General features: G+C 43.9%; 1 protein-coding gene and 1 long non-coding RNA gene across 2 annotated transcripts in view; both read right to left on the minus strand.

Annotated features, from left to right (window-relative positions):
- LOC142583195 (roundabout homolog 1-like) overlaps nucleotides 1-23,785 on the minus strand; it is a 187,070-nt gene that overhangs the window by 152,064 nt on the left and 11,221 nt on the right. The window lies entirely within an intron of this gene.
- LOC142581977 (uncharacterized) lies at nucleotides 408-17,451 on the minus strand. The gene is made up of 3 exons (XR_012828338.1): nucleotides 17,121-17,451; nucleotides 16,240-16,351; nucleotides 408-1,408 (listed from the first exon to the last, which is right to left on the minus strand). It is a non-coding gene; the product is annotated as an uncharacterized LOC142581977 (long non-coding RNA).

Here is a 23,785-nt window from a genome sequence, read left to right on the forward strand (position 1 = left end):
AGTTTTGCAACAACAGAATATTCACCTCTTCACGGCTCACCTAAACAGTAATGCAAGCAGCAATTAAGTTCACCATAGAAGTGGAATCTGAAGGCCAACTGTCATTCTTGGACAGCCTCGTGCAACATAAAGGGCCAGACCTGTTATTCGAGGTGTTTAGAAAGCTAACTCACACGGGGTGCTACCTCAACTACACATTGGTGCACCCTGCTTCGCAAAAGAGGTCTGTTATCTGCTCTCTCCTTCGTTGGGTGAAAAATGTGTGCACAACAGTAGAAGACCACATGGCAGACAATTCACTTGTGCAGTGGGAATTGATGGCTTGTGGATACCCTGAGTACTCCATTGACACAGTAGGGTGCCAGCTGGCTTGCGCAGTACCCACCCACCCTGGACCCCCCCGAAAAATGGGCTTCAATACCATATGTCCCCTGCATAAGCGAGACCCTTGCATGCGTTGTGGTCATATGATGTGCAGGCTGTGCATGTTCCAAAACGTAAACACGAGCTCATGCATGTGAAAGACCGTTCGAAAAAGGGCAAGTTCCCAGGCGTAGTGTAGGTCCTTCGGTGTGCGAACTGTCGGTATGACTACATCGGAGAAACCGGCAACTCTAAAAAAAGACTTAAACAGCACAGGAATGACGTCCAGAAACGATACTTTGCATCGAATGCCCTGGCCGAGCACTGTGCAACTACGTCACAATTAGCTAGGAAAAATATCGCTTGATTGTTAAGGAATGAAATCATTTTACGTGTCTTTATCTTGAATCTCTAATCATCTATGTCCATGTTTACCAAGTACCTTAATCATGTTTTGAGCTGCAGACAAGAACGCTACCTATTCTGCTGCTGGTTTCATTGTGAACAAGGCTCCCGTGGGAAGCCGAAACAAATATATTTTAAACCATTTTGGTTGCGTTTGCTTAGTCCTGACATTTCGCATGGCCCCCACGACTTCAAATTAATGAGGTTTACTGCATGTACACGTTTGCAATTACACGCTTACTTAATTTCTCTCAGCATGTCTGCTAGGCTATGGTTCATTTTGAGCACCGCGATTTCTCCTCCTCAGGGGCACCACATCTCGAAAGATATGCATCAAGTGCATCTGGAAAATTAATCATTTCACTGTAATACATGTATTGCTACAAACATTACACAAACAAATTTGAAACAATGTCGATGATACTGTCCACAGCTTCCAATTTATGGAGGCTCAATGCCGGCTTCTCAATGAAATTGCGGTCGTTCAGGAAGCACCACCAAAGAGCCCCTGTGATGCTCCTATCCTGAGTGCCAGAACTCCCCACACCAGTTTCGCCAGTTCTTTGCAGAACAGGGAGTCCTAGCCATGGCACTAGAGCAGGTGCCACTCCTCGTCAATGTATACATTTGCTAGGTGTACCTGCAATAAAAGGGCAGAGACACGTTAAGACTGCTTAGGTGTGGGAACGTGAAAGCATCTTTAGTGAACCAGATGGCTGCAATGTGACGTGCACAATATGACACACACAGTAGGCACACCTTAAAGGGACTGACAACCGATTTTTAAGGACCTAGTTCTTGGCACAACACAAAGCTCACCCTCAGTAGCGTTTACATCTGCAACGGTTACTTCCAAAAGCACATGGATATAGTGGCATCCCAGAAGTGTCCTTGTTTCACACCCCAGGTTCTATTCCCACCCAGTCTGCCAAACTTTCTCATTAAAGCAGCTAATTTGCTTTGTTTACAGGAACCTGAGAAATCTGACATCAAGCCATTTTATGCATCTTTATGGTTTGTGCAATCAGCCATTGGTTTTATGTCACTAACTGCTGGCAGCAAAAAGAAGTATGTCCAGTGGCATTAGTGTAGGGGCTCCACACAAAATTATATGGCTTACCTCTGTTTGAAAGTAATCTTTAAAGAGACTACACAAGCAATACACAACCACTTTCAGTGAGCCCAAGTTGACTTTCAGCTTTGTGAAGCGTAGAAAGTGGTACAGGTTGTACGGCATGGTGTAGCACGAAAAACTGGAAAAAGAAAGGTTCTAAAGGACAGAAAAAAGGGAAAGACAGCGCCACACTCAACTGTTTATTAGACACAATACTTGCTACATATATACCGCGCACACTCTCGACATCAGGGGAAGAAAAGAGCAAGTGTCAGGTCATCTTGTTTGCGTCAAACCGAACAATTTCTTTTTGCATCATATAACAAAACAGATGTTTGACTAACACACGCTTGACCAGTTATACGAATGTGACATGCCTCTAGCAGTTCCTGCGCAGTTTTATCGCTACTCTTACCTAGGATTCTCACCACAGAAAAACTTGGCTTACAGTACAGCAGCACGGTATACAATACGCAGAAAAATGGGCATTCACATGCGCTTTTAAATTCTTTGCATGTTCCCTCATTCAGTCTTTCACACAACGGCCAGTCTGCCCGATGTAGGTTTTCCTGTAACTTAGCGGTACATGTATCTGGTAAACCACAGCAGTGGAACACTTTTCCACGTAGCACTTTGCATGTTTGACTTCGTACATTTGCACTGCACATTCTATGATTCGGGGACATAGGCAAGAAAGCGTGTTCGAGGAAGAAAACAACAGGTACCTCATACCTGTTTGCCGCCTTGAGGCTGTGGCTCACCCTGTGGTAATAAGGTGCCACTTGAGCCTTTCTTTGGGAATCGTGCTTACTTCCCTCACTCCCCTTCGGATTATTGTTACATTTGAGTTGCTGCAGCGAGGTTTCTGCCACTAGGTGATGACCGAATGAGGAAATCTGGCATTTAAAAGCTGCTGGACATGATGCTTGAAACTAGACAAAAAAGCTATGTGGAAAAGCGGTCCACGCGGTTTACCAGACACCGTTAAGTTATGGGAAAACCTATGTCGGGCAGATTGGCCATTGTGTGAATGACCGAATGAGGGAACAAAAACAATTTAAAAAAGGATATGAACACCCATCTCTCTGCACATTGCAAATCGTGCTCCTGTAAGCCACGTTTTTCTGAGGTGAGAATCCCAGGTAAGAGTAGAGATAAAACCGCGCGGGAACTACTAGAGGCAGATCAGTGGTCAAGCATGTGTTAGTCAAACATATGTTTTTTATATGATGTGGAAATGAAATTGTTGGGTATCACACAAACAACATGACCTGTCACTTGCTCTTTTTGCTGCCCCTGATGTCAAGAGTGTGCGCACTATATATGTAGCAAGTTTTGTGCCTAATAAACAGTTGCGAGTGTAGTGCCATCTTTCTTTCCCTTCTTTCTGTCCTTTTGTATCTTTCTTTTTGCAGTTTGTTGCACTACAACAGCATGGCATTTAGCAAAGACCAAGTCGCTCAAGAGAAAGTTACTGTGTGGTACAGGTTGTACCAGCCAATCAGAAGAGCTCTCTTAGTATCCGCCTCTGATCACCCTCTGAGCAATTAGACGGCTTGTATCTCTACAACTTTTGGCTTGTGCTGTTAGGCTATCATTACATAAACTATAAATGCAGAAGTACATATTAGCATGCTTTATGAAAAGCCAGAGTAGTACTATACTGACTGGATGTGACATAAATGGTAAGAATGTTCTGGCTGGAAACATTGTGAGTTTATCAACACTGACTGACGAGTAACTGAGAAAGTTGGTGCATGTTCATGTTTAACTTTTGCGTACAACACAAGGGACAGAAGAGAGACCACAGCGCACAAAAGCTACCAATTCAATGTTTAAATGTTTATTTTATGGGAAGGAATACAGAAAATATTTACACTGCATGTGCACTTGTACTGCACAAACGTTCTTTTAGAATGAGGGCAAACGTTGCATAACAAATAGAATTAGAAAGCACAGAGTGATTGCTATTCTGTGTCATTTAGAGAGTTCCTCTTTTTCACACAATCATAATGAGAGCGGACTGACACGTCCCAGTATTTAATTGATATTCCTTACTGTTATTGTTGGCCATTCAGTTACCAGAGGTGAAAAAAACAGATGAACAATCTAAATCTGATGCATAGCACCAGTCATGTCAATGCATTGTCATGTGGCACATATGGTACTCTCCTAGGTGCATGTGAGGCACCAGCCAGTCTGCCCAATGTACATTTGACCAAATATACAGATGATCAAAGGAATAGACTACACTACTGCTAACGTACACAAGACAAATTTGGTGGTATCTTTAACTAAGCAAGCCTCCCTAGCCTGGGTGCCTTTCTCAATTCGCTTGTAGACTGCTTGCTAGGGATACACATTTGTACACACATACATATGTATACACATGCACAACAGTCCACAAGTGAATTGAGAAAGGCGAGCAGGCAAACAAGGTTTGCTTGGTTAAAGCAAGTTTGTCTAGTGTGTGTGAGAGGCAGTGTACTGTATTCCTTTCACATGTGGTCAAATGTACACAGGGCAGACTGGCCATAGCTAAATGCGCCAAATGTGTGCCAAAGAAATCACTGGTATGCTCGTCCAACTTGACCGTGCATTGCTGCGATAGGGCCTCAGGCTAAATTAAGATTGTTCATCTGTTCTCACCCACGGTGAAGAATTGACGAGAGAAATCAGTGAGGCGTACCACATAAATAAGACGTGTTAGCCAGCCCTCATTGTCAATGCAAGAAAAGCGTCCTTTCGAGATGACAAGGGATAGAAATTATTCTGCACATATTTACTTTTCTTTTTATGCAAATACTGTTTATCGTGGTTCAATGCCTTTATATCACAACTTACATCTTCCCTCTGAAAGAACTTGTGCACAATATAAGCACATATCCAGTGACATTGTTATTTTTAATCCTTCCATGAAACAGAGAGACAGTTGTTAGCAGCAGTCATGTTGTATGGTCTCCCTTCCCTCCCTGTGCAAATTCTGTCCTGAAAAGTTACATGAACTGAATGGCAAACTCATAAGGACACTACAAATTTCACCTAGTGAACACAGCTGGTTCTCGGAAAATGCACGAATACGGTGATAGGTATGTGTCGGCATAGTGTAGCACGCTAACTTCGACACTACTGCAATACTTCAGCTGTCACACGATACAGTGCTTAAGAGACCACAGAAGTGTAAGTGCACAACAAAAAAAGCAGGTGCATCAACCATAAATTTGACTTCAGCAAACACAGGCTGTTTCGTGTGGCTAAAACACTAGCTAATATGTAGAAAGTATATGCACAGGTATACTTAGCTATAGATACTCGCCCATCCAACTTAAAAACTTATTATGAGTTGCTGTGCATATGATGCTTGCTCTAGACACTGGTGGTTACAACAAAGATACTTTTAAAATGAGATAAAATGCTTTCATCTGCCCAGTAATCGAAGTTTTATTGATTGCATTATAATTTAGACTTGCTGGTTGAAGATATTCTGACCTCAACAGCACCAAGCAGATTGAATATAAGAATGCCCACTGTGCTGACAAAATACATAGTGTGAAACAGAACAACACGAAAAGGGACCCAAAGTATTAGAAATTATTCATGACAGCTGTTGAATTAGGGCTTGTTGGTTGATTATCACTATTAAAATTACAGAAGTGCCAATCGGAATGTTCTATGTGGTGCGGTTGAAATTAAATTCATTTGATGAGCAACAACGAGCAAATGCTACAGCAAAAGCAACCAGACAATTTAGCACTATGTATGAAATAGTGTTCTTTAATGATTGAGCATCAATACACGGATCTATCAGCTAACTATGTGATCTATACTGTGTTTACTTAAAGTGAAAAATAATGTAACTGGACATAGACTCTTAGCTGCTACAATGCCTATTTGCATGAATGGGCATAGCTTGCCAAAATTTTTTTTTTATGGGAGAGAAAAAAATCAAGCTTACTAGAAAACACCTCAGTACAGCAGTAACGTCATCAATACTTCCTTTTGGGAGAGTTGGTTCATCTCGAAACATATGGGTAACAACACAAACAGACCACAAGAAGGCAGACACGTACACACAGTGCTGACTAACAACTGATTTTATTGGCAAGGATAGCACACCTTGTAGGGTGTCTCACATAACTTGAGCCAAGAATTTTTTTTAAAAATGAAAGGCACGTTGGAAGCGAACTGAACCGAATGCATACTATTCTCAATAGCCTATAGTAACTCCTACAATCCTTTGTTTTCCCCATAACTCGCCAATTAATTAAATTTAATTACCCAAATCTAATTATCGGCTGAGGACCCCAAGTATGGCACACAGATTCGTAGAGCCCGTTCAGAAACCACCGATCGAGTTGTTTGCTTTACGATACGTCTCACATAGTCATTTCTTCTGAGTTGCAAAGAAAGTCCGCGAAATATGAAACAAGGCACGTGACAGAGTGCTTGCGCAGTGGTATTGTGCTCCTATCAAGTGTGCCTTCGGTGAACAAGGTCGGCTCCCGTCGGATGATGGCGTAAATGCATGCTGCAGGCGGAGCGGTGCTAATGAGATAAAGAATGCCCTGCCACTTTCTCATCACCAGTCACGATGCAGCCAACCTTGTTCACCGAACGCACGCTTCAGAGCAGCACAATACCACTATGCTCCATCACGTGGCCTTCTTCATATTTCATGGGCTTTCTTTGCAACCAGGAAAAAAGGACTACACGAGACATTTAGTAAAGGAAAGAACTTGATCGGTGGTTTGTGAAGGTGCTCTACAAATCTGCGTATCATACTTGGGGTCCTCAGCCAATAACTAAAAGTTCTGTAATTAAACTTATTTAATTTGCAAGTTATGGGGAAAACAAAAAATTGTCTGAGTTACTATAGGCTATTGCGAATAGTATGGGTTTCGTTCAATTCCCTTCACACGTGCCTTTCATTTTTAAATTCTTGGCTCACGTTATGTGGGACACCCTGTATATGCCAGAGTGAAGCAAGGGAAATGAAAGGGAAAATCATGTCAAGGGTGACAGCGTGCCAAGTTCACAAGCGCAATGAAGCCAACCAAACACAACAAAGCGCAAACAATTATTTTTCTTTTCCTTTGCAATCTGAAGCCCCGATAGCCGCACCCAGAAGATCAGATTCAGCATCAAAGAAAGCAAAGTGAAGGGTGCTAAAACAGTTGCTACCGAATTTTCTAATGTGGAAGGTTTTTAAACTGATGTGCGCAGTCTTGTCACTCTTTCCTAGAATCGTCGTGACTTTCATCTGGGCCCCACAATCCGTATACTTGCTAACGTGCGCAACTAAATGTGCATATTTCTCATCTAGTGGTTTTTTTTTTTCAGTTTTTGAGGGTGTTCTCCTGAACGGTCATTGATACAGCGAGCAATTTCACGGACAGAAAACATCCCACATGACATGGGGATGCAATACACCACTCCAGTGGAACATTTTACTAACGGCGGTTGGCGCTTCTTCTGGCATCCACGTTTTCTGGCATTACATATACGTTGACACAACTTTCCCAGCTCCTTTCGGGCATAGAAACAAATTGGCACACCGTGCCTACTTGCCACCTTAAGATTGTGGGAAAGTTTGTGGATGTAAGGGACCACCTCTGTCTTAGGTGCCTTCAGTTGATCCTCAACCATTGCACTTCCACATTCACACTTGAACTTTTCAAGGAGGACTTCTGAAATGGCAGTCAAGACCGAGATGGGGAACCCTGCAGCTAAAAGACGGCTTACCTGATTATGAAAACTGAGCTTAATCTGATGTGGCCACGATTTTTGGAGAGCCTATTCCATACGCAACACCTGTATACTTCTCTTAATTGTCTTGGAGTGTGCCGAGTGAAAGGGCAGCAATTCCTTAGCCCGTGGGTTGGAGGCCCAGCCAACATGTCCATCACTGAACGTAATCTTTACGTATAAAAACTAAAATTGAAAGGTTCGGAAGTTCAAGGGTGAAAGGCAACTCACGTCTATGTTTGCTAAATATAGATAAAACTTTGCCTACTGTAGAGGGTAGGTGAAGGTGGGCTGCTGTTTATAAAAGCACCAAATAAGTGTCAACATGCCCAAAAATTTTTAAAACTGGCCCCCCATTAAACACTTGTTCCAGTGTGTTGTCCACCTTTACCTGAAAAATGTCACAAAGATTAGGGGCTACGCAAGACCCTATGCAGATGCCATCGCACTGCAAAAACAGCTGCTTGTCAAATACAATAAAAGTCGAGTTCAAATAAAACTGCAATAAAGATAGAAAATTATGAACGGCCAAACCAACGGTGTTCCGGAAGGATACGTCGCCGTTATCTTCTATGCACTCTTTGACACATGCTAGCAGTTGATTCTGTGGAACAGAATTAAACAACTCCTGCACGTCTTCCGAAAAATCGAAACCAACATGATCATTTCGCTCTAAAAACTGTACTACTGCGACTGATTTCTTTAAAAGTAATGGGTCGTTTAAAGCTAGCGCCTTGAGCTTCTTTAGCAAAAACTGGCTAACACTTCTGCCACAATCCCTGTTCACTAACAATAGTGCTTAACGGAACTTTGGGCTTGTGTGTCTTGGCTGTGAAAACCCCCCTCAAACTGTTCCCTCTGCTGTTAGATATGTCCCTGGCAAACTTTCCAAGGTATAATTGCTTACAAAACTCAACGAACTTAATTTTTCCTCGCACTTCACTTTTCTCTCCAGGGACACAGTTCTTATTAGCCGCTACCAAACATTTTTAATTGTAAATTCCCTTGGGTAACGTATGTGATTCCGTCTGGTCCTGGTGCCGACGTGACCCATCTTGGCATCGAATCATGACGTGTTCTTCTATCTTATTATAATATGACGTGGGAGACAGGAAATGTTCCAGATTCTTGGAAATGCAGTTGCGTTGTAGGCCTGCTTAAGCCGGGGAAATACCCTAACGAGCTCTCCTCCTGCAGACCGATCACCTTAGCCAGTTGCGTCGACAAAGTAATGGAAAGAATGGTCTTGTCAAGGCTGGAATGGTTTCTAGAGAAAAATAATTGCTTTCCCGATTTTATGCATGGATTTAGAAGAGGCCGTTCTTCCATTGACGGTGTTATTGACTTGGTATTCACTGTTGAACAAGAAAGAAGTCGCCGTCGGTTAGTTGGAGCTGTTTTTCTGGATATTAAGGGTGCATACGACAATGTACTCCATTATGCAATCCTTGATGCACTGGAAGATTTAGACGTCGGTGGCCGGCTATATGCATGGATTGTTAGCTACCTCAGTGGCCGCACGGTGTATATGTTGACAAGTGATGGCGACACCGGACAGTACCATATACATTGAGGTGTTCCACAAGGAGGAGTTCTCAGTCCAACTCTTTTCAATGTTGCATTGATTGGCCTTGCATCCGAACTTCCTAGCACGGTGAAGATTAGCGCATATGCGGACGACATATGCATATGGACATCTGGAGCCACCTGTCCCCAAATGCGTGCTAGGCTTCAACGTGCAGTGACAATCACAGCTAAGTATCTGCGGCGTCAAGGCCTCCAACTCTCAACAGAAAAATGTTCCGTGATTACATTCACGCGAAAACAAATGACCAGGTATCCGATAATCATTAACGGAATAGCGATACCTACGGTTACACACCACAGATTCCTTGGTGTAGTCATAGACCGGGGATTATTTTGGTCAAGACACGTCGCCGCACTGAAGTCAAAGCTGAAGAGTTTTGTTCACGTCCTTCGCGTCGTTGCAGGAACAAGATGGGGCCCCTCGGAGTCGTCGTTACTCCAATTGTACCAAGCACTATTCGTAGGGTATATACGGTACAGCATTCCGGCGCTCTCAGGCATGAGACTTAGCTGTGTGCGTGCGCTGGAGAGCATTCAAGCTCAAGCATTGCACACATGTTTAGGCGTCCCACGATGCACGTCAACCAATGGAACAATAGCGGAAGCTCTTAGTTGTCATATTGGGGTATACTTGCTCTGCGAGCCTCTTCGAATGTACCTTCGCGTGTTGACCCAACACAGGCACCATCCTCTGTCATCGCTCCCTGCCACCCACCCAGTTTCCAGCTTTTCAAGGACTATATCGCGCCATCAACGCGTTTTGCAATCGAGATTTTCTCCCGCCTGTATTCCAAGAATACCCCCGTGGGTTCTGCCTAAACCTGTCGTTACATTGCAGATACTTGGAATTACTAAAAAGTCATATTCGTTGCATCTATTGGCCTCAGGCAGCTCACCCTGTGGCACATTTCTACAAAGTACGGAGATACTGCACACATGTATACCGATGACTCTGTCACACCATATGCCTCCACTGCAGCCTTCGTCATTCCGCATATGATCATTGCTCGGCGGTTTAAACTAGGCCATAGCTCAACATCAACTGCCGCAGAACTTGTTTCTATCCGGGAGGCACTTAGATTTCTCTCTGAGGAGCCTCCTCACGCATGGACAATATTCTGCGATTGCAAGCCAGCTCTTCAAACGATTGACTGTGTCCTCAGACGGGGCCCGTATTATTCCATGGCTATAGAAATTACAGAACGGCTCGACCACGCAACTAGATATGGCCACAATGTCACCTTTCACTGGATACCCTCACACTGTGGCCTGATCAGGAACGAACAGGCAGAAGCTGAAGCTTCTCACGTACAGACACAAACGTCCTACTTCGTCACGTAAACCGCAACTCTACGTTAGAACACTGAACCTAACCAGATCGACGACACAAGCGGTTACACAAATGGGACCAAGAAATGAAATTTCGTATGCCTCACAAGCTCAAAAGAAGCCACACGAGCACGGTGCACCGGATTCGCCTTGGTGTCGCATTCACCAACCGTTACAGACATATGATAGGTGCCAGTGATACTAGCCCAAACTGTGAATGCTGTGAGGTGCCAGAAACGCTTGAACATATATTTTGTGTGTGTCCCACCTACGCGCAAGAACGACAGCAACTTGCCTCTTCCATTGCAAAGATCTATGAGAGACCACTATCGGACGAGTTTCTTTTAGGTCCTTGGCCTAATGCAAACAGTGCAGCCCTGGTAACAAGAGCCGCTGTAGCTTTTCTCCAAGCCACTGGGCTGGACGCACGGCTTTAGAGAGGCCACAACTCTGAATTTGTATATACGCATCTCTTCCTTATACCATCATCATTCATCGGCCCTTTCCCTCCCCGTCCCTCTTCCCCAGTGTAGAGTAGCAGGCCAGAGCAAGTTATAGCTCAGGCCGACCTCTCTGCCTTTCTGTAAATAAATTTCTCTCTCTAACTTGGGTAATATGACGAGCCCACTCTCTTTGTCAGCTTGCGTAAGCATCAGGTTGTTGGTCTTAAAAAAAGATATGTCATTCAACAATCTCCTATGGTGCGAGTCCGGGGTTTTCGGAGCAAACTTTCGCAGCCAGTCAATACCTTCAAGAAGGCAGCTGTCCCGATTATCATCTTTTCCTGAGTGGCCACTTTCCAATTTAATGCAGTGAGATCATGTGCAGGAACATCAGCTTGGACCCCAAATTTGGATCCTTTCTGCAGATGACGCATAATCTTCCCTGGTATGTGGACGTCCCCCATGACGACATTGCTTCCATCTTGCGTCATTTTCCTCCTGAACACCGGAGCAACTCATTCAAGATGCAAGCATCTTAATCGCAAGCCAATCAGGATGGTCCTTAAAACACAGAAGATGGAACCAGTCCTGTAAAAGTTGGACTTGTTGTCACAGTTCTGAGTGACTTATTCTGCAAAATCTTTTCACATGCCCCCACACTGGTTTCACAAGGCTGAAGAGGGTACTTACTTCATTAGGGACGAGTCCTTTCCGGATGCAAAAGGTGAAGTGTCTTTCCTTCCTCTTGTAAGGTTGTAAGGCACCTTCCTTTTCCACCATCAACCTTCTACTCAGTCACATCGCCCATGCAACATGCTAGTCAAGACAGTTCACCTTTTCTATCCGGAAATGACTCGTCCATAACGAAGTAAGTGCCCTCTTCGGCCCTGTGAAACCAGCGTGGGGGCACGTGAAAAGACTTTGCAGAATAAGTCACTCAGGACAGGTTGCACCTTCTGTGATTTAAGGACCATCCTGACCGGCTTGTGATTAAGAAGCTCGCATCTTTGAAGCGCCTAGTGGCACAGCTCATGGAGTGCAGGTGGAGGTGCATCTTGAATATGTTGCTCTGTTGTACAGGAGACAAGAAAATGACGCAAGATGGAAGCAATGTCAGCGTCATGGGGGACATCCATATACCAGAGAAGATTATGCAACATCTGCAGAAAGGATCCAAATTTGGGGTCCAAGCTGATGTTCCTGTGCATGATATCACTGCAATGAATCGAAAAGTGGCCACTCAGGAAAAGATGATAATCGGGACAGCTGCCTTCTTGAAGGTATTGACTGGCTGCGAAAGTTTGCTCCGAAAACCCCTGACTGGTACTGTACTAGATTGTTGAATGACATCTCTTTCTTTAAGAGTAACCACCTGATGCTTATGCAAGCTGACAAACAGGGTGGGTTCATTATTTTACCCAAGGGAACTTACAATGAAAAAGGTTTGGTAGCGGCTAATAAGAACTTTGACCCTGGAGAGAAAAGTGAAGTGCAAGTAAAAACCAAGTTCGTTGAGTTTTGCAAGCAATTAGACCTCGAAAAGTTTGCCAGGGACATATCTAACAGCAGAGGGGGTTTGAGGGGGTTTTTCACAGCCAAGACACATAAGCCCGAAGTTCCGTTTAGCACTACTGTTAGTGAAGAGGGATCGTGGCAGAAGTGTGTTAGCCAGTTTTTGCTAAGAAGCTGAAGACGCTAGCTTTGAACGACCCATTTCTTCTAAAGCAATCAGTCGCAGTAGTAGATTTTAGAGGGAAATGATCATGTTGGTTTCGGTTTTTCAGCAGATGTGCAGGAGTTGTTTCATTCTGTTCCGCAGAATCAACTGCTAGCGTGTATCAAAGACTGCATTGAAAATAATGGCGACGTATCCTTCCAGAACACTGTCGGTTTGTCCGTTCATAACTTTCTATCATTATTGCAGTTTCATCTGAACTCTACTTCTATTGTGGTAATAGTTCTGCGGAAACCCGCAAGGTGGAGATAAGTAATTAATTATGGGAAAATGAGACATCCACTCAATCGTAGCAATTAATTGCTACGATTGACATCTGCTACCCTACTACCTGCTAGCCACCGGGTTAGCTCAGCTGGTAGAGTGGCTGCCCTGGAAAGGCAGTGGTCCTGGGTTCTAGTCCCAGACTAGGACGAATTTTTCTTCAACTGCGAGGCTTTTCTTTAAGGAACCCGCATGGGTTTCCTTTGTAGCAATTGCTATGATTTGGTGGATACCTCATTTTCCCTAAATTAATTACATTTATTGTATTTGACGAGTAGTCATTTCTGTAGCGCCATGGCATCTGCATAGGCTCTTGCATAGCCCCTATTCTTTCTGACATTTTTCTGGCCAAGGTGGAAAATGCACTGGAACAGATGTTTAATGGATCCTGGTTTTAAAATTTTTGAGGTATGTTGATAATGTTTTAGTGCTTTTAAAAAAGCAGCCTACCTTCCCCTACCCCTCTACATTAGGCAAAATATTTTCCATTTTTAGCAAACATATACATGGGTTGCGTTTCACCCATGAACTCTCGGACCTTTCAAGTTTACAGTTTTTAGACCTAGAAATCATGTTCTGTGATGGACATGTTTGCTGGGGCTACTACCGACGAGCTAAGAAGTTGCTGCCCTTTGACTCGGCACACTCCAAGACAATTAAGAGAGGTATAGCGGTGATGTGTATGGCATCAGCTCTCCAAAAATCGCGCCCACATCTAATTAAGCCCACGTTTAATAATCAGGCAAGCCGCCTTTGGCTGCAGGTTCCCCATCTTGGTCTTGACTGCCGTTTCTGAAATCCTACTTCCAAAATTCAAGTGAGGATCAGGAAGTACAATAGCTGAGGATCAATGGAAGGCACGTAAGACAGAGGTGGTCCCTTACATCCATAAATTTTCCCACAATCTTAAGAAGGTGGCAAGTAGGCACGGCGTGTCAATTTGTTGCTCTGCCCCAATTAAGCTGGGAAAGTTGTGTCCACATATCTTTAACACCAGAAAACGTGGATGCCAGAAGGACCACCAACCGCTGTTAGTAAAATGTTCCACTGGAGTGGTGTATTGCATCCCCATGTCATGTGGGATGGTTTACGTCGGCGAAACTGGTCGCTGTGTCAATGACCGTTTAGGGGAACACGCTCAAAAAGTGAAAAAAAAAAGAAACTAGATGATAAATATGCACATTTAGTTGCGAACGTTAGCAAGTATACTGATTGGGTGGCCTGGTTGAAAGAGACGATTCTAGGGAAGGGCAGTGACACGACCGCACGCATCAGTTTAGAAGCCTACTACATTAGAAAATTTGGTAGCAGGTGCTTTAGCACCCCTTCCCTTGCTCCCTGTGATGCTGAATTTGATCTTCTGCATGTGGCTACCGGGGCTTCAGACGGCAAAGAAAAATAATTGTTTGCATATTGTTGCACTTGGTTGGCTGTATTGTGCTTGCGTGGTTAGCACGCTATCACCCTTGACGTGTTTTCCCCTTCATTTCCTTTGCTTCACTGGCATATATAAGGTGTGCTATCCTTGTCAATAAAACCAGTTGTTAGCCAGCACTATGTGTATGTGTCCCCCTTCTTCTGATCATGTTTGTGCTGTTACCCATATGTTACAGCAGTAACTGCAGCACAGTGAATAATGACCTTCATGTATCATTTCAGAAAGTTCCGGCTCATCAAATGTGTATTTGCCAGTGGCAGTTATTCTGGGAACAAGAGATAAATAATTGCAAATATGAATGTTAAACAATGGTAAGCACGCCATGTGCTTAGACATGCAACATAGTTGTCCCACTACACTTTGAATTCTTATGTGCACGGAAACTGCACAAGCGTGTAGAATAAACAGAAAAGAAGATGGAAATAAAAGCTGCAGCATAGGAAACAGTTTCAAAACAATAAAGCCAAAATAAAAAAGTGAGAAATACACCGTGTACTAAGCAAAAATAATAACTTTTACGCTTTTAGCGCACAAAAAGGGACGAGAGACAGAGGTACGACACGGACACAGCGCTAACTTCCAGCAATTGTTTTATTCTACAAAGCGGTACACATATTTATGGGTAACAGACAACAGCATAAACATGCACATATGCACTGGTTTCTAATCAAATGAGACAGCAACGAGACGTGTAATGGAAAGTTAATATGATATCGAAGATGAAAAAGCGACCATGCATAGCCAAAAAATTTTTGTAATTGCAAGATTAAAATGCCATCTCCATCAAGCCACCCTCTGTGACACGTTCAAAAAATCAAATTATTTTTTTGAAAGATCGATTGAAGGTGCGCTAACACAAGCGTTCCCCAAACTAGCGATCTTCGCCGCTTCAATAATCTGTGTTAGCATGCCTTCAATCGATCTTTCAAAAAAAGAATTCGATTTTTTAAAAACGTCACAGAGGGTGGCTTGACGGAGATGGCATTTTAATCTTGCAATTACACAAAATTTTTTCGCTATGCATGGTCGCTTTTTCATCTTCGATATCTTAACTTTCCATTACACATGTCTCGTTGCTGTCTCATTTGATTAGAAACCAGTACATATGCGCATGCGTACGCTGTTGTCTGTTACCTATATATATGTGTACCGCTTCGTAGAATAAAACAATTGCTGGAAGTTAGCGCTGTGTCCGCGTCGTACCTTTGTCTCTCACCCCTTTCTGTGCGCCAAAAACCTAAAAGTTATGGAATGCCAACATGCCCAAACCTACGCTCTTTCAAAAATAATAAAGGGAAAATCTTACAGAATTTGTCAGCTGTTGACAAATTTGACTTCACCCTACCATTTGCTAGCCGCCTGGTTAGCTCAGATGGTAGAGTGGCTGCCCTGGAAAGGCAGTGGTCCCGGGTTCAAGTCCCGAACCATGACGAATTTTTCTTGAACTTCGAGGCTTTCCTTTCGAGGAACCTGTACGGGTTTCTTTTGTAGCAATTGCAATGAATGGGTGGATGTCTGATTTTCCCTTTATTAATTACTTCTCTCCACCTTGCGGGTTTCCGCAAGAACTATTCTGTCAAACAAAAATGAAATTTAAATTGCAGCCAAGCAATTGATGCAAGAAAAAAGACTTAACATCAGGACATGTTAGATCTAGTTTTATATAGAAAACAATAACAGCTATGAACACAAATAAGCAGCAAGTTGCAAAAATACTTAGCCTACTTAGTAAGCTGTGTTGAGTAATATGTTGATAAACTTATTCACGAATGATACTGAGGTCCTACTCTTTCGAACACATACACATCATACATACCTGAACCAAGCAATCAGATTACACACTGCGCTATGGCAGTCATTCAAGGTTTCCCTGCATTTCTGCTGGCTCCTCCATTATGTGGACACTGGTGTGGGTTACGGCCTCGCCACTACAAAATAAGTTCGGAAAGTTCGCAGTTAATTTATAGCAGTGGCACATTAACGGTGTCACAGTGTGAACACATGCAAGGAGCATTTAAAAATAGTCACGAAAATAATGTTTGCATTAATGAAGGGTGGCCACAGAGGGACCCCTTCATCACCGTAAAATTTTTAACACACACACAGCAGCAACACATTACAAAGAATCTTTGTTTACATACCAATTCAATTTTTTCATGACTTAGTTTAAGCAACTGTCTCGTGTCATGTTTAGTTATGCATAAGTTATGTCAACACATCTTGTCTTAAAAATTTTTAGTAATCTGTACCTGTTGCAAGCTTTGACTGCTTACGTTTTTTTTTTTTTCTAAAACTGCTCGTAAATTCAGAACCGCGTAAGCACAGATTATTTACAACGTAGAAGCATTTATACGCGAGGAAACGTCATTGCAGTAAGAATCTGTTAAAATGCAGATGAGCGTTGTTATGCAACTTAAGCAGAAAAGCGGGAGCTCACGCACAGGCGCACATGATGAACACGATTATTTCCGAACGTAATATTTCTCAACGGAAGAAAACGCTTATAATGATTTTCAATTTCGCATTAAGACAATAAACTTGCCTAGCTAAATTCTGACAACCAGCGCTCAGCAAGCATCAGCACGGGTTCCACTGTTGCCGTGGCAGTTCTATTGGTTCTATTCTACGCTCGTGCACTCTGTGCACACGCGAGAAGCACGCACAATACACGTGTAGTTAGCAAGCACGATTACTTACCTTTTGAATGGTACGACGCGGTTGAAAAGCGCTCTCCAAGTTGCTGGTGCTGCGTCGACTCCCAGCCTACACGCCGTTACGTAGTGGACGAGCTGAGGCACGCTAATAATACACATTATTTCTTTGCGACGTCCAGCGAACTTCCCACAACCAGACACAAAAGAGAACGCACTCCAGGGCATGAAAATCGTTGGTCCCCATTTGCGTGGCACGCCACGCATATGGCGAGTTTCAGAGAGACACAAGCTATCTTCTGGCACTTCTGTGTTCGCGAACTAAGTCACATTTCGTTACACCAAACACAAAACCACACGATTACACAAACACGCCACAACGGCTCGCGCAACCGCCCGGCGACCGGCAGTTGCAAAATAGAGAGCAGACTAGACGAATGAATGCTATGAGCGTCTCCTTTGAAACAGGGTGGTGGGTTGCGCCACCAACCGATCGCATGGGGCGAGCGTCATCTGTAGACCTTTGCGGTTGTGTGGCCCCCGTGATGCCTTAATATCAACCAGTACCCACTCATTTTGTGCCGTATTGCGCCCAACTACGTACAGTTGCGAGAAAAAAAAAACGAACATTGAAGCGTCTATATTGCACGCTATACTTTACTGTAGAAAAAAATTTTAGGGCGTATTTTCGATTTTGAACAACATCTGCCGTATGCAGCCAGCAAAAGTATGGCCTCCGAGATCCGCATTTAAAGTCAGCTGTATTGAAGTTTTTTCATGACGTTATGAGCTCCTGCCCGTGCTACGTGCGTTGTCACTTCGTTTTAAATAACTTTCTGCTGTCGTCAACATCAACTGTAGCCTCAGGAATTGTTGACACGGTATCAGGTGTACGCTTGTGCAGCGTGCGATGTTTCCGTGCGTGTTGTAGCTGTTTCAGTCGGAAAGCATCAAATCTACCAGGGTTCATCACTCGTGTAGCGCAGGTTACACCGGTGTCGTCCGCATTTGCTTTCGTGCCGGTGTGTTCAATGTGCGCGGGTTGCGCGCTTGTCGCTCGTGCCTTCTGTGTTTATCGTGCGATTCACGAACATTCCTCAGAAAAAAAACACATATCTCTGCAGCGTACATGTGTCCTACGTGGTGTGTACTAGAAATGTGCGGTGGTGTACGATGTTTTTGCAGCCAAGTGGCTGCAGTGCGTTCCAGCGAATAAACGCGATTACGTAGTGTTTCCTGGTTATCTTTGTGATTTACCTGCATCTGCGATAGAACCCACGAGGCGTTTGCATGACCTTGCGTTGTGATTGTGGAATTTTGTGTTTTGTTTGCCTTGTTCAATGAGTGGCCTTTTATAGACGTTCTTGCTTGATAATAAAAAAAATAAATATCTGCAATGGGGCTGAAATAACCCGGCTTTTTATTCCTTGAAAATTGGCGTGAGTGGTAATTTTACAAGATGACAGCAATCCAGCTCTGGACATCGAGCTGTAAAGCAAAATATCTAAACTTGTTACAGTATGTGAATCTTGCTATGATGTGTCAATATCTCTAGCATGTTCTCAGTGCTGAGGGCTGTGCACTATGTTAAAGGCAAATGTAATTGTCTACTCATCTGAATTAGTATATATGATTTCTTCATATCATTTGTTCCAACTACAAAAAAGTCATAGGTGCATTGTTGACTTCTAGAGTTAAAAAGACACACGAGATATTACTCAACAGTATGCGTTACAATCTTTCGACATGAATTCAGGAGTATTATATGTTGTGCCGTGCATAGTTACTTTGTACGTACAAAGTATTTATATGAATACACAAAATCTGATTCCTCCATCGCCTGTTGTTTGTAAGTCATGAAGCAAATAAATAATTTCAGCCTGCACTGATTGGTTGCAATACACTTCATATTCAAATGTTTTCTAAAAATCTGCGACAAGAATGATCTACCTTAGTTTTGCTACTACTGCTGACATTGATATAGCAATTTCTGTAGAAAGATGTGCACCATGAGCAAAATACGGATGCAAAATAAATAGCTGATTTTGAATCAGTTTTTCGAAAGCTGCAATACCATTTATACTTTGCGCAATAAGTGCAATGTAAAGGCAATGAAGGTAACTGTAGACTTGTGTTTCGTCATTTGACGGGTAGAAACAATTTCTGGTACCCTATCTGAGCTGATGCAGCAACCTAACCCATACTTCACAGAAAAATGGAAAGTTTCTTCACAAGTGACTGATTCACACAGGCTTGGGAATAGCACTAGCATATTTAATGCAATCATTCTGAAACATAATTAATCAGCATTCTAAAGATGAATGGATAGTGGTAACATCGCCAGTGGCTCACAAGTGGTTGTGTTATACTCCTGTCACACTGGACATTTTAATGTCATTCGAATCGAATGGCATTAGCATTGAATGACATTATTCGGTTGTTACGCAGCAATATTTAATGCCATTAGAATCGAATTACTTCTGCAATCAAATGAATCTGAAAAAAATCAGTCGGCTTTGCACTCGTGGCGAATGACTAAAATGACATTGAGCATTTATAATTTCAGAAAGAGGTAATTAATTTTGTGTTATTTAAGGCATCTGCTATTTTGACTAGAGGAAAGCTGTACGGCAGGCTTTCACAAAATGTATTTTACTCTCCACCTCAGTGGCGTCTGGCGGCTGTCCCTTTACTGGTCAGTCATACTGCAAGCAGTCGAGCGCCTGTATGCATCTATTTGACAGTCTCGCCTCTTCCTCCGATTGCTTTGTTTACAATGCAAAGCACACAACAACTAACTGCTTCGGCTACTGCAACCGAGCGTCGTCCAGCACTGCCATGTCAGCCGTATTGTTTGTCTTCAATTTATTGGCTATGGCTACTAAGCTGGTCAAGCCTTGTTTTTGCTTGTAGTGGCTAGAAATTCTGGAATTGGAAGTTTTATATGCGTGTTATTCTGGTGAAGTGACACGCCATATTTATGTTAAAATAAGTTGACTTTCTACATAGACATTCTACATATACCTTGCTCTTGTTCTCTCACCAATTTTTTTTGCAATGATTGCCATTGATATCATGACCGAATTACATCAATTTTTGTTGTGTACCACCACCACAGGTCGAATGGCATTTATTGCACTGAATGTAATTTGCATCTAATGACATTAAAATGTCCAGTGTGACAGGTATTAGATATGGTATAGCAGCTTACACTTTGAAGGAGTTTCGGTAGGTTAGCATGTTCCATAAGCTAGGGTGAATCAATACGTAATGGCCCACCTGTCACACGTGTAAAGCTGATGTTATTAAAGCTTAGCCTTAATTTTCTATGTTTAGTTAGATTAGGGCAGTTTGTCTTGGCGTAAGCTTATAGAGATTTCATTCAGCATAGCACAAATAACTTTGGTAACATGAGACACTAGGTTACACTATTCCTCATCTCTGGTTACAGTTACGTGATTATGCGTGATTATATGTTGGCAGTTTATTTATGTCATGGCCAGACAATGTCGGCTGACGGCAATTCTTCTTGGTTCATTGGTTCGGCAACTGTGCTTGAAGACCACCTCGACCTATATAAGTAGCCAGCTCCAAAGGGCCTGGCGTTTTAAATGTGGCCCTCCCGTCCCTGAGGCACGACGTTAATTAATTTAGTCACAACTCGAGATCCGCGATACAAGTCGACTCGTATATAGGCGGGCAGCACAGCGATCGTGAGTCGCGGTGGTTTGCGTGGCTTGCGCGTGTGTTTGCTCATCGCTGCCAACCATGTCAGGACAGCCAGCGGCATTTTCATCAGACACGACAAAATTGTAGAGACGTTTATTGTCCTGACGAATATAGGTTCTAAGCCTAGTGGCTCCCAGCGATATCAGCGGCTGCAAGGGGAGCCTAAATAGACGGCACTCCGCTGCGGCGACACTCGCGTTGATAACATCGCGTCGACATAACATCGACACTCGCGTTTAGTAAGATCGTTTTGTGTAAAACGAAGGAGTGCTGAGCATAGACGTTTGTTTGCAGCTTCTTGGCTGCGAAGTATTCTGGTCGTGTTTGCAGGGGCTTGTTCGTATACCACACGAATCGCCGCGGAAACCACTCCGACGCGTTGCACGGTGGATCGCGCGCAAAGCAGGTGTTTCCCGAACGCGACGGAGAGCGCCGCCGCTCAAGTCTGTTGCTTCCAGTGCCTTCCGGTGTGAAACCAGCACGTTTTCTGACACTGGATCGCACATGGGGACGCTGGCGCTCGCTGGGACTGACTGGGACACGTGAGAACGCTGGGTCCCACTGGACGAGACGCTGGTTCCACTGCCATGACTCTCGGGCGCACTGGTTTGTGCTGTACAGGCGCTGGTTCTCGCTGCAGTTCGCTGGTTCGCACTGGAAACTGCGCAGGGTGTGTTTGTGCCGCGCTGGTTCCAGTGCGCGAGGACGATTGCTGCTGAATATTAAATGCTTTATACAATTTCATCGCTTGATACTAGTCTCTTGTCCTAAATAACGTTATATCTTGGGGTCATAACACTCTATTTCGTGTCGCAGCTTGGTGCAAAGGTTCGTAAGTTGCCCTGTTTATACATGCACATTTGACAGTGAAGATCACTCTCGTTTTTCTTGCATTTTCCCTTTTGACTGGGCGGATAGCTAAATTCTTGAACGAAATCACGCAGACGCAGAGGGCGCCGCGTTTTTTAGTAGTTTGCGCGTAACATATGACTGGGATTTGTAGCAGTGTTGTGGAGTGGACATGAAATCCAGTTGTTCAGACGCACTCGAACGGACCCCGAGTTCGAAGCCTACCGCTGATTGATATTATCGCACCGACAACGAAGTTGAGGCGATTCGCGCGCTTCCACTTTCCCTATCGTACTAAAAGAAGGTTCTGGGGCTCAAATACACACATTTTAGCTTTCGCCAGCTACCCGCGCCGAGATCGCTCCCCACCACGGAGTGGTCCCCACGGAAGCTCAGGCGTATCCGCCGAGTCCGTCTGCACGCTATCGGCGCGTCTGGGCTCAGGAATCAACAAGTCTAAACAAGGATAAATCACTCCATATTTCAACTTTCGCATTGGTGTTCTTAAATAAACTTTTTTTTTTCTTTCGTGTCTACGGTGCCAGTACAAGAAGCGATGCGCGCCGATGTGACGCGTCATAAACACAATTAAGTATACGTGCTGTCGCCGAAGGCTGCCAGCACTAGCCTGCGCTTCTCTGACGAAGATATATGACTAAACGGACGTGTCAATTGAATCGCATCACTGAACTTAGAAAACGTTGCATATCCCATGCCTGAAGAACAAGAAACGGCTATCGAAATCAGTAGTAACAGCCCATACAGCTTCCCGGGTCGGCGGTTAATTTAGGACTTTTTTTTCGTAGTTAAAGTACCTATCGCAAGTGCAAATCGATGTCGTGACACTTGCAAGCATACTACTCAATAAGAACAGCAACTTTAGTTCTCTGGTACAGGCGTGAGTTTTAGTTGCTGGGCAAAAACACATTTACTATCTGTACGAGACTTTTCTCTGCCAAATTAAAATATGGTAAATTATCCATCGGGCAACACCTGCTGTTATGGCGTAGTGGTAAAGCACCGCGCTTGGGGTCTGAAGGTCGATCGATCGATTCCTAATCCGATCTTTTTTTTTTTCTTTTCACTAGTACGTTCTTTATTGCTTTCTATAATATAAAAATATATATACGTTTCCGGGCACCGCGTATTTAACGCGCTAGAGCTCTTTTTCGCACCAGTACGCCGTGCCTGACTAGCGCCCCAGCATGCACCGCGCGACACGGGCCCATAATCCGGCGTTGTATTGGACACTGGGTACTGGGTTTTGCAATAGGATTGCCAGGGAAGCGGCAGCGACAGCTGCAGACGACGCAACGAGGAGGCAGGGTGATACATTTCGTCGTCTGTTTCGATTAGTAAACGTCGCTGTGACGAAGAAGTCGCACTTTCTGCTGCAATTTGCTCAAGTTTGTGAACTGCTACCGACAGTTGTATACGACGACTTGTTTTGCGTTCAATGTACAAACAGCGCGATCTCGTAGACTGAGCGGCTGTACACAGCCTAACGTGCCTTGCACAGGCGTACGACATCTTGTCGCATTGGCGTTTTCTCGGACACCGAAAATATTATCGCGGATTTTCAAGCGTACAACCCAGGGAAGACGACCAGCGCGTTTGAGCAGCGAGTGCAAATAACCTTGACACGTTCACACAAAACACTAAACGGTCGTTGCAGCTAGTCGGTGCACTGATGATACGTTCTCTCGGCAAATGATCACATGAAATAACCAACGAAGGCACTGGAGCTTCACAAGGTTCACACGGACGCGCGCTGACACACACGCACGCACGTCGCTATTAACTCCGTGGGGAGTTTCCAACCACGTGACCTGAAACTCCGTGCGGAGTATAATCGTGTCATGTCGTTTTTATACTCCGTTCCTAACCTATCGGAGTATAATGAAGACATGTGCCGTCTTCACTCCGCTATGACGGAGTAAATGCTTGGGGCATGGGAGGTATTGGGGCTGATAAGCCGATAAAACTCCCATCTCGGCTAATTTTTGCTTACAGTGTAGTAAGTGACAGACGCATACTGTTTTTGGATATAATTGTGTAGCTGTTTAGCAATAAATGCAGCAAATTTTTTGCTTTGCTTACGAACAACGGCAAGTGTTCAGGCCCTTTACCCGT

The sequence above is a fragment of the Dermacentor variabilis genome, chromosome 5 (genome assembly GCF_050947875.1).
Source record: "Dermacentor variabilis isolate Ectoservices chromosome 5, ASM5094787v1, whole genome shotgun sequence".
In the NCBI taxonomy this organism is placed as follows: domain Eukaryota; kingdom Metazoa; phylum Arthropoda; class Arachnida; order Ixodida; family Ixodidae; genus Dermacentor; species Dermacentor variabilis.